The sequence below is a fragment of the Rhopilema esculentum genome, chromosome 5, assembly GCF_057945365.1.
Source record: "Rhopilema esculentum isolate cy_ngs chromosome 5, ASM5794536v1, whole genome shotgun sequence".
Lineage (NCBI taxonomy): Eukaryota > Metazoa > Cnidaria > Scyphozoa > Rhizostomeae > Rhizostomatidae > Rhopilema > Rhopilema esculentum.
This window is the reverse complement of record NC_142819.1, coordinates 2993544-3003713: the sequence shown is the minus strand read 5'-3', so window position 1 is coordinate 3003713 and position 10170 is coordinate 2993544.

The window sequence follows — 10170 nt, the reverse complement described above, 5'->3', positions numbered from 1 at the left end:
CACCTTTCAACATCATAAAATCCAATGATGATTTTATGAGAGTCGAGCGAGAACTCTGATCAGCTAACATGTGATTCCTAGGCCGTTAGCCAAGATGTGGTTTAAGGTAAAAACGAGAGAAAGCGGAATTTAATCGTTCAGCTAAAAGCAGTAGGCCGATTTGCCCTAATTATAACTCGTTATCAGGTTAAGTAAGCGAAGCGAAATAACAAGAAAGGCCTCACATGCGTAGGTCTGTCCAGAATTATCAGCTTGCAATACCATCAGATCATGTCTGTGTACGAAAACATGTCGACTTGGAAGCAGGCCTGAAACCATGTCCTCCGAACAGTTTGAAAAATTTGTTTTGGAAACACATCCAGCTAATAACCGCTTTTAGCGATGGCTTTGTTTTGCTACACTCCGCAGACAAACTGGGCCGCAGAGGTGTAACACATTGAAATCGCGATTCATTACATTGGCACGAAACAATTCGCGAACAGTGACAGCTATTGAAATCAAAAGCTTTATAAATCATTGTAAGAATCATGAACACCTGGAATACGGGCATTAGGAACTTGGAAACTCAACGTGTGCGAAGGAATATAGAGTAAGGGCAAGGGGGCAGGCTTGAGTAGAAGGGCATTTGAAAAATAATTCCCAGCTACCAGCAATTTCTTCGTAACTGTCCTTTTGTTTCGATCTTCTGTAGGTATCTTGAAAATCGGCTAAATTTTGGCATAAGAAATTTCTTTACAAACTTTGAAAAATATCGTCATGAATAAGACAGTACAGTAAGAATTTCATAAGAATCTTTCGTACAAACGACCGATGTCAAGGGAACTTCTATGAAAAGGGAACTTTGGCCCCTTTGCCCCTCCTATCAAAATGCAAAAGGGGCGGTTGACCCCCGCACACCCCCCCTCTTCGACGTCCTTGAGTGGTCTTTTAAATGAATATGACTAATGAAACAAAATGACTCTGAGAAAGGATTTTTGCATGCTTAATTGCTTCAATGCAAATAAATTATTTGATCTTCAATCTGAGAATCTTACCAAAAATTCAGCAGAAAGATCACAGGGCCTAAGAACAAACACAACCCGTATTATGTTACAAAGAATATCGTCATTTTACAAAGCCAGATAAAACAGAGCTGTACAAGGAACAAAAGATGCCACAACTAAATCATCCCGCACTCAAGCAGTCCATACTAGAATCCAGAAATCCACCGCTCCGCAAACTTTTTCAAATCTGCTGATGCGGTCAATTTTAGCCAAAAATCCGTGTTCCAAATTGTTGATATATATTACTGACCAGAAAACCAAGATATTCCACGTCCCTTTTTACAAGACAACAGATGAAAAATTCCGCTAATCCGAAAAAGTTATAAAATTCTATCCGCGAAAATTTTCTTTAATTTCCTTTGTTCTATAAAGCCTTATGACCCCCACCTTCATAATTTATTTGACAAAGGGGAGCAACAAAAAGGTGTAGCGAAACTTTGTTTAACAACGGAAAAGGAAGTTCGTTCCCCGTTCTCTTTTAAACTAAAGTATAAAGGCCTTCCTACCACTTCCTCGATGCCCTGCGTATATTCTTGCTTAAGCCTCGAACAATCCAACTAGGTCGATTAGTGGGTCCAGAACTAAGCTTGAGGGGTGCATGGCAGGGTTGCCAGATAGGATTTACCAAAGAAAGCCAGACGGGTAGACAAGTCAGGCCAAAATGCTCGTAAAGAGGCCAAATCCAAGAAAATTCACAAAAATACATTACGCAGGAGCTGTTTATACTTATACGCAGAATCTGTCTTTATGTGACCAATTGGTGATGATACTTTACATTTGGGCGTGATAAACTACTAATTACTCCATTAATCGATGTAGTTTTTACTATTTCAGTTTAGAATTTGTGCTGAAAAGGCCATACATACATTAAGTAGTGGGGCATACAAAATGTAAAGGCAATTAAACTATGAAAAAAGGCTAAAATTGAGAAATTTGACCCGAAAAGGCCAATCTGTCAACCCGGGTGAATGGGCCAATTCCCTGAATGCTTCAGGAATACGGGATGTACCTAAACCTGTGGAATTTTTATCCAACAAAATTTGGTCTCAGGTAACTAGATTCAATTCTTGGACAACCAATTGAGTCTGCACGCAGGATGACAATTTAACCTTTATCTGAAGACAAGTGAAACTGCGCAAAAAGCAGACTTGGGTGCGCACTGCCGTTGATTTCCACAAACTCATCATATGCAAGACCCACGCCACAGGGGGCTAGAGGGCCAGTGCGACCATGGTCTCCCTACTTTTTGGCTAAATATAAGAATTAAACCACTTTAGAATATTCATATAGATCAACCGTTAGATCACAACAAAGACATTGAACCAAAGCAAAGAAGAAAAACAGCATCAGCAAAAGGTTTGCCACTATTGGGGCTAGAGGTGTAAGAGAGAACTTCTTTACAATGGTTAAGGATCAGTGGTGCGAGCCCTAATATGTAGAGTTAATGGAAGGGGTTACACTCTGCATGGTTTATAGCCTGTCTTAAAAAAACTAAAACCAAAAAACTTGACATCCCCTCTTTCTCTTCTTGCCCTTTTTAGAGTTTCGTTCCCCTAACATAATCAACGTTTTTGTTTCCGACTCGTTTCTTCAATCATTCGGTGTGGGTCACACTCCCTAAACCCTTACAATAGGCACGCCTTGCAAGATTCGGAGGATCACTTCACTGATTAGCCTTTTCTTTGCTGACCGACATAGAAAAATAAGAAGTATCTGCAAATATGGTTGGACAGTTGATGAAAAATATCATCAAAAGGTTTCTTGTGAATTGCGCAGTATAACACCCACATTGGGGGGGGGGGTGGGTGTTGTTTATAGCTTTTTGGGGCGCTACAAAACATGCAAACTTATCGAGGGGAGGGGGAAACTTACAATCAGATACAGAAGGTATAGGTTCAGGGAAAATACACCCTCATTACTTTAAATCATCGACGGCGGTAAAGAACATTTTTGAGCTTTCAGCAAAGAAGTCGCCAATTTAAAATTTTTTCTCATAAATAAGAGATGCTTGGTACACTAGTACAGGGGAGAGGTAAAGAGAAGTCAAACCTGAAAAAATCAGCCTGTACGAGAGAGAGAAGGGTAAACAATCAGGAATGTTGGCATACGCTCTTGATGGATGCCAGTTTTACAAAGCCTCAAATCTTTGCGAACCGCAAAATCATCATTTACCGGAGTCTTGCATGACCCCCTTTTTACACTGAAATCATCAAATGAGTAGCCATGGTGACAAGTAACTATTTTCTGTGTGAAAAACTCGTTGAGAGCATTAAGAAACTTCCAAAACAATTAGCAAGTGAAAGAGTGAATCAAAAGGTGTGAGGGTTTCCACAGAATGATTATTTTAATTACCTATCTCCAATGGCTAGGCCATGGGTTAGGTTATTCCCTAAAGGTGGATTTCCACTTCACGGTATGGGCGGAAAGCGAAAAACAGTAAACGGTAAACAGTTTGGAAAGTTTCCACCCATTAATTTCCACTTGGCTTCCTTTCCTTTTTCCACTTCCATTTCGTGCAATGAAACATGCCCGAGGAGGGGGAATGAAGGCATATTTATGCTAAACAACTTTATGATGCTTTTTCTTTTGAAAGAAGATTGAAAAGTTAACAGAGAAAGAAATGCGAGAAGAGCATAAAAGAGTGAAACAGTTTCAAGAAAAAAGCAAAAGGAAAGTTCCATCCAGGGAACTATGAAATTACAAGTGTTGCTATGAAAAATACAAGAGGGGCCTTCTCGAAGAATTTCTAAAAAAGGATTGCATAAAGTAGAAAAGGGCTCATTTACAAAGGGAGGCTCTACAATTCTGCCTGCTTCCACCGATGATATGTAGAAGTATTTTAGAATGATTGTGACTCAGTTCGAAGCACAGTTTGTTCGAAGCATGCAAATATTAATGCTTGTCATTTCAAATTCGTAAACAAAAGTTAATGCCATTTTTGCCTAGATATACACATTTGAAACTTTAAATGCCACAAGGCAAGTACCTCGAAGTAGCATGCATTGCAGGAATATGGCTTACGAAGTAGCTTTACTTGAACCAATCAACGTTCAACTAGCTTTGTCTAAACCAATCAACGAATAAGTAGATTTGTCTAACCAATCAAATAACAGGCAACTGGATTCATGTCAGCATTTCATCAGCAGAATTGGTCTGCAACTGCAATGTATACGGGCATTGGTAAATAACAATTCGTATTGCTGTAAACTAAAATAACAATTCTACAAATGCACATAGTGATAATTAAACCAGTGGTAAACTACGAGACCAGCCTATCGTCGTTAAAAAAATGCTCATGCAATGAGAGGTGTATGTAACAGCAGCACCACGGCAGGCTTTCAATAGCACGTTCTTAATTACTACAAGGAAATGATGTACCAAAGAGGCTCCTGTATTTGAGAAATTTACTTTTTGTGTAAAAATAATTGGCTTCAGAAACATCCGGTATGAGAAACATTCGATATCAGCAAATACACGTTAGTCAAGTATTGTTCATTTAGGCACTAGCGAAAACAGAAATCAATTTTGTGGATTCAGCGAAATGTCATAGGGAATGCTAAAAAGGCGTAAGATGTTAGGTGTTGCAGCTTATTGAATTTAAAGTAGAAATCTTTGTTTAAGCAGCTGTTTTAAGGATTGTAAGAAGCACGATTTTTAATACTAAATAAATTGAGGACCCATGCTCCTTTGGAAATTCAGCAGAATCTTTACGTTACCAAAGCAAGAAAGATCTAGAAATATCTAGTACTTTGAAATAGGGCTGATTTAAAACAAAACTAAAATGATAAACAGATCTATTTGGGAGAGAACGCCTATAAACAATATGCTATAGTCAACAATTTCATGGACGATCTTCCTTAAAATGGGTTATGTAAGAGAGAATAAGACAATGAAAGCAGAACAACTAGAAAGTAATAACAATTTTTCATTGCAAAGATGCTAATGGTGGAAATGCTGTGTACAAAGGGAAAAAGCCTCAGAGAAAACTTGCAGATAAACACAGTTCTATTTTTGGCAGCATTTGCAGGTGGCTCATTTGTACATCAGCAAATAGTTGAGTGCGCTATATTAAAATATTCTTAACATAACAGCCTGCCATTCGAAGCAAGATTAATTCAAAAAGTTCAATTAAGCCCTCAGCTTGCCAACGGGTATTTTCATGCTAAACAAAGTGAAAACCAACCAAGCCGTTCTTTTGTTGCTATGTCTGAAACGGTATTGGCAACTGCAAAAGAAACTTGGATGTATTTTGTGAGTAAGAGTTTATTAAGAGTTATAGCAACAGACATCTGGGGGGGGGGGTGGCAACAGTTGGATCCTCTATTATAGTATTATAGAGGAAATGGGTTTGTATATCCAAAATATGTAGGTACCCAGAACTATGGGTATACGTTTTGCTTTTCTGACACACAGGGGCGTCGCAGTCGGGGAGTGTGGGGGGGGGGGTCACACCCTCCCCCAATAGTATCTCAATAGGAAATTTAAGGTAAAATCCGCTCGGTGGAAGAAACGCTTTAGGTAGAGAGACCTTCATGTCATAAAATCGAAAAAGGACCAAGCAAAGGTAGTTGCTCCGTTGGTTAAATATGATATTCCTTGATATGAATGAAGGTAAATAAACTAATGATTTGAAGATTTTAAGATTGCTTGTTGGCAATCAATCTAAAAATCCAGGCCCTCTTTAGGTAAATTTGTGCCTTGTGTCTATTTCTCCTAAAGTTTCTCAGTAGAAGTGTCAACTGCAAATCCTGGCCATTGAATTTACAGTCTGCATATCCAATTCTGTAAACTGACTAAATAAGAACACACCTTGTCAAAGCTTATCGTTTCAAAGTATGTAAAAAAACATACTAGATGGCGTGCGGTACAATATAATAGAAAATAACTATGAATGTAAATACAAAGTACTAGAAATAAATAAGAGAATAACGACGTTTCGTGCAAACAGGCTGCCATCAATAATGAAGAATGAGAGCTTAAACTCTCTACTAAAATAAATGTTGAGCATTACTTACCTAACACCATTAGTTACGATGAACTAATCGGCAAGATTGTCACACCATTGCTAAAGAGACTTATCATGCACTGAAATTGTACAGTTGTTTAGATTTTCATATTTTTTATCTTGTGTTTTACTATTAATTACACATACTGGTTACTGATGATTATTACTTAACAAAATTCGAATACTGCTGTTGCCAGTTCTCTAACTTACTTACTAAAATCAGAAATTGAGTGAAAGTGTAAGTAAACTAACACTGCAAGATATACTTATTGTTTTTCATGCCTTTAAGCATGTCAGAAAACTAGTTGTCGGAAAATTTTGCAAGCTGTGCCCCTCCCTTCCCCTGGTAGTTACTACCCACGACGCCCCTGGAAACATCTATATAACTTCCTAGTTGTTTTTCTAATGAATTAGAATTACAATTCATTTCATGAGCCATAAATAGCGAGTCTATTTGAATACGAGGAAGTAGTTGGTTCAAGGAAGAAATTGGGCAAGTCTAAAGCCAATTGTCGCGTGAAATATAAAGAATACTATTGACAACAAATCAAAAGCCATTTAAAGTGCTGATAAGGTTTTTGAAGAAACACACCTGTTCTCACAAATAACTCAAACAGGACCGTCAGAATCAAAGAGTACAAAAGGTACATCCCCCAAATCTTTTTGAAAATGCCCCTTCTCTTAGAAGTGCCTTTGGAAAATGCCCCTTCATAACTGTCCCCAGGGGTGTAGAGCTAGGGGTGCTGAGCCCCCCTTTTTAATGCCTAAAATTGGCAAATTCCTACTTTTGCTATTGTTTTTTGGAAAATTTTGTGCAAGAGCCTCCCTTGTTATTTTGATAGCACTACACCACTGACTGTTCCCCCTTAAACTTTGAAATACTTCCGACGTCCCTGAATTCAAACAAACAGGTGTGAAATTTGCATGAAACTTTATTGTGAGCAAATCACGGACCATGTGCAACCTGCCTTCTCGGCGACTTAGGCTTACTTAAAGAGGAGCTTAAATTGCTTTCTTTCCTGTTACTATAGTTATTGTTATTTTTCTCTGATTTTTCGCTGTTTCTTTGACTTCTGTCTGTTCTAGGAGTAGGCCTATTTGACTCAGGTTTGCTCTTATTGGTACTGTTCGATCTGCGGCTCGACTTCTCTCCTGAGCTTACACGGGAAGAATTCATGCTACTTTTGGTTGATCTGCTTGTAGAGAGGGGGTTCTCATGATTCTCTAACCACTCCACCAACTCATCTTTAGTTTTCCATGGTTTTCGACGCGGACTTTTTGCAATATCTTTGTGGGCAGTTTTCTTGCATGCTGGCTCACTGGTACATTTGCCTTCATTAGTCCAAGCAACAACCTACGCATGACGCATTCAAAACATGTAAATAGCGCAGTTGCTCATCACAGAAGCAAAAACTCAGCCTGGGCACAGGCCTACGTATCCAACGTGGACAATTTCGGGTTCAACAACAACAAGAGTTGGTCTACTAATATAAACATCACAATCACTCTTCTCTATGTAATACCTACTGCTAGTGTAACTATTATATTTGTACCTAAATCCTAAAGCAATTTCGCAAGAGTGGATTAAAATATCCTTGCCACACAACCCAGAACTTCCCGAAAGAATCATCATCCCGTTGCAAAACCATCTGAATCCAAGATAGCAACTCCTTATGTAACAAAATTTAACACATGACCTTTACGTCATAAATTGGGAAAGAAATTATTTTTTGGGATGTAAATTCTTAAAAGCATGCGCATATAGGAAAATTTAAATATTAAAAATTGGTACTGCAAATTTTGAAGATAGCGTGAAAAAGCGGTATTAAAAAAGGTGGCCATTTTTCTACAGATAAAGTATTCGAACTGTCACTTACTTTGAATTCGTAAATGGTATCTGGCTTCAAAAGCTGAACCAAGCATCGTTTGTCGAGACCGAAGTATACTCTCTGGAACGACATAAATATGAACATAGAAGACTTGAGGAAAGACCAAAAATCTTTATGTTAATTCAAAGAAACCCACTTGATAAATTGATCTCTCAAGCCTAAGAATTAAGAATTTATCACATTTACTTGTAGATCGTTTGAACAGTCATCCAATCTGCAAAACGTGTTTAGTCTTTGTCAAAAAAGCTCCTTTATTAAAGGCTGAAACCACGTTTTCTGTTAGATAGTTTGGCAATGGTATTTAAAAGCCCCAAACAAGCACACGGGTAAAAATATAAAAACAACCCAACTCAGCATAGCCCATTTTAGCCAAATCCAATGTAATCCCTTGGCCTAACTAAACAAGCACAACCTATCCAAACATATTCCAACCAAACTAGCCCAACCCAATCTAGCATTATCAAACCAAACCAACCAAAAATAACCAAGCCCAACATGAGCCAACCTAATCCAGCCTAATCCAACCTAATCCAACCCAATCTAGCCCAATCCAACCTATCCTTGTCAAACCAAACCAACCAATACTAACCAAGCCCAACATAACCCAACCTAATACAACCTAACACAACCTATCATTACCAAGGCAAACCAACAAAAACTAACCAAGCCCAACATAACCAGCCCAATCCAACCCAACCCAACCTAGCCTAACCAAACCCAACCGAGAATTCACAATCTAGCGTAGCCCAAATTCACCAAACCCAATAAAACCCAGCCCAACCTAGCCAAACATACCCATCCCAGCCCAACCTAAATTCTTTAACTTCAGCTTTCCACTCCCCCGTTCTTACTTCCTGTGATGCTCTGAGGCTCCGTTACCCACGGCAACTTCAGCTCTTTTCAGGGGTTAAGAAATGAATAAAATACAATCGTTTCTAACATTATCCATTCTTGATGGTCAGGAGCCTAGACATTTGATTAAACATTTTGTTTTTCACCTGGTCTTGATTTCGATTGTCATTTCTAAATCTTTTTTGTATTGGAAAATAAATACTATGACAATGACTGTGCATAATTTAAAAATATCGTTATAAATTCTACCTGTAAATAGGAATGTATACATTTATTGGAAATTTTGCCGAGAAATAACTTATTGCCAAACTAAATGAGACTTTGTCATTCTTTAGAGGTCGTTTGGTACCTTACAGGACCAGGTTTTTAAGGAAGACAATGAAATATGATGTTTTATTCGCTACGTTCATCAATGCCACCAAAAAGTGACTAAAACACCCGACTACTGTGTCTTGTTTACGAATTTTTGCAATTCTTTTCCAAAATCTTACCATAATTTCAATCCCCCCCCCCCCCCCCCAAAAAAATTACGATAGTTAACATAGATATCAAGAAGGCATATGAAAAAATTATTCTTAACATCAATTGCCACTTTACAACAAACCAAAATTTTTTAACGATGGGGAGAAAGTTCTAGAGCGGTTATTGAAAATTACATTGAAAATTGACGTATGTGTTCCAAGATTGTTTGCTTTGATTATCACACGAATTCTCTCAAACAAGTTCAAAAACGTCATTGCTTTCTGGTGTGCATGTGACTCTATTACTTAAAAGACAAAATCGAATTCGACGATATTGCAAGACGTTCCTGTGAGAAATGCAGCCCAACGACAAAATCTCAGAGTAAATAAAGAAAAAAAATACTATAATGTTTTTAAAGGCTTTTCTAATCCATCGTTTTATCGTGGACAACTCATTCGAGGATCATCATCAAGCATTTAAATGGTTTCTTCATCATTTCTTAAAAGTGTCTTTGTAAATGAAGTAAAAATAAAGGGAAAGCCTTCAAAACGAATGCCCCAAGCCATACCAAACCCAACCAAACATATACAACCCAGCACAGGTCAGCCCTGCCTAGCATAGCTCATCCAACATATTCCAATTTAACCAAACCCAATCAAACCCAAGTTCTACTGAGTTTTATTGGGTTTTATTAGGTTAGGTGCCAACTCCAACCACCCCATCTCATAATACTCGTATCTATATCTATTTTATTTATCATTTCAGTCTAAAAATTCCGGGCACAATAGTGGCTTGTTCAACGAGCTTCGGTGCAAATACTAAATTAGGTTTCATCTCCCATGACCTCAGCCAAGCTAAACCTTCTACAAGCTTCAAACAATTTTAGTCAACCTGAAACACAAATCAAAAGGTTGTGACA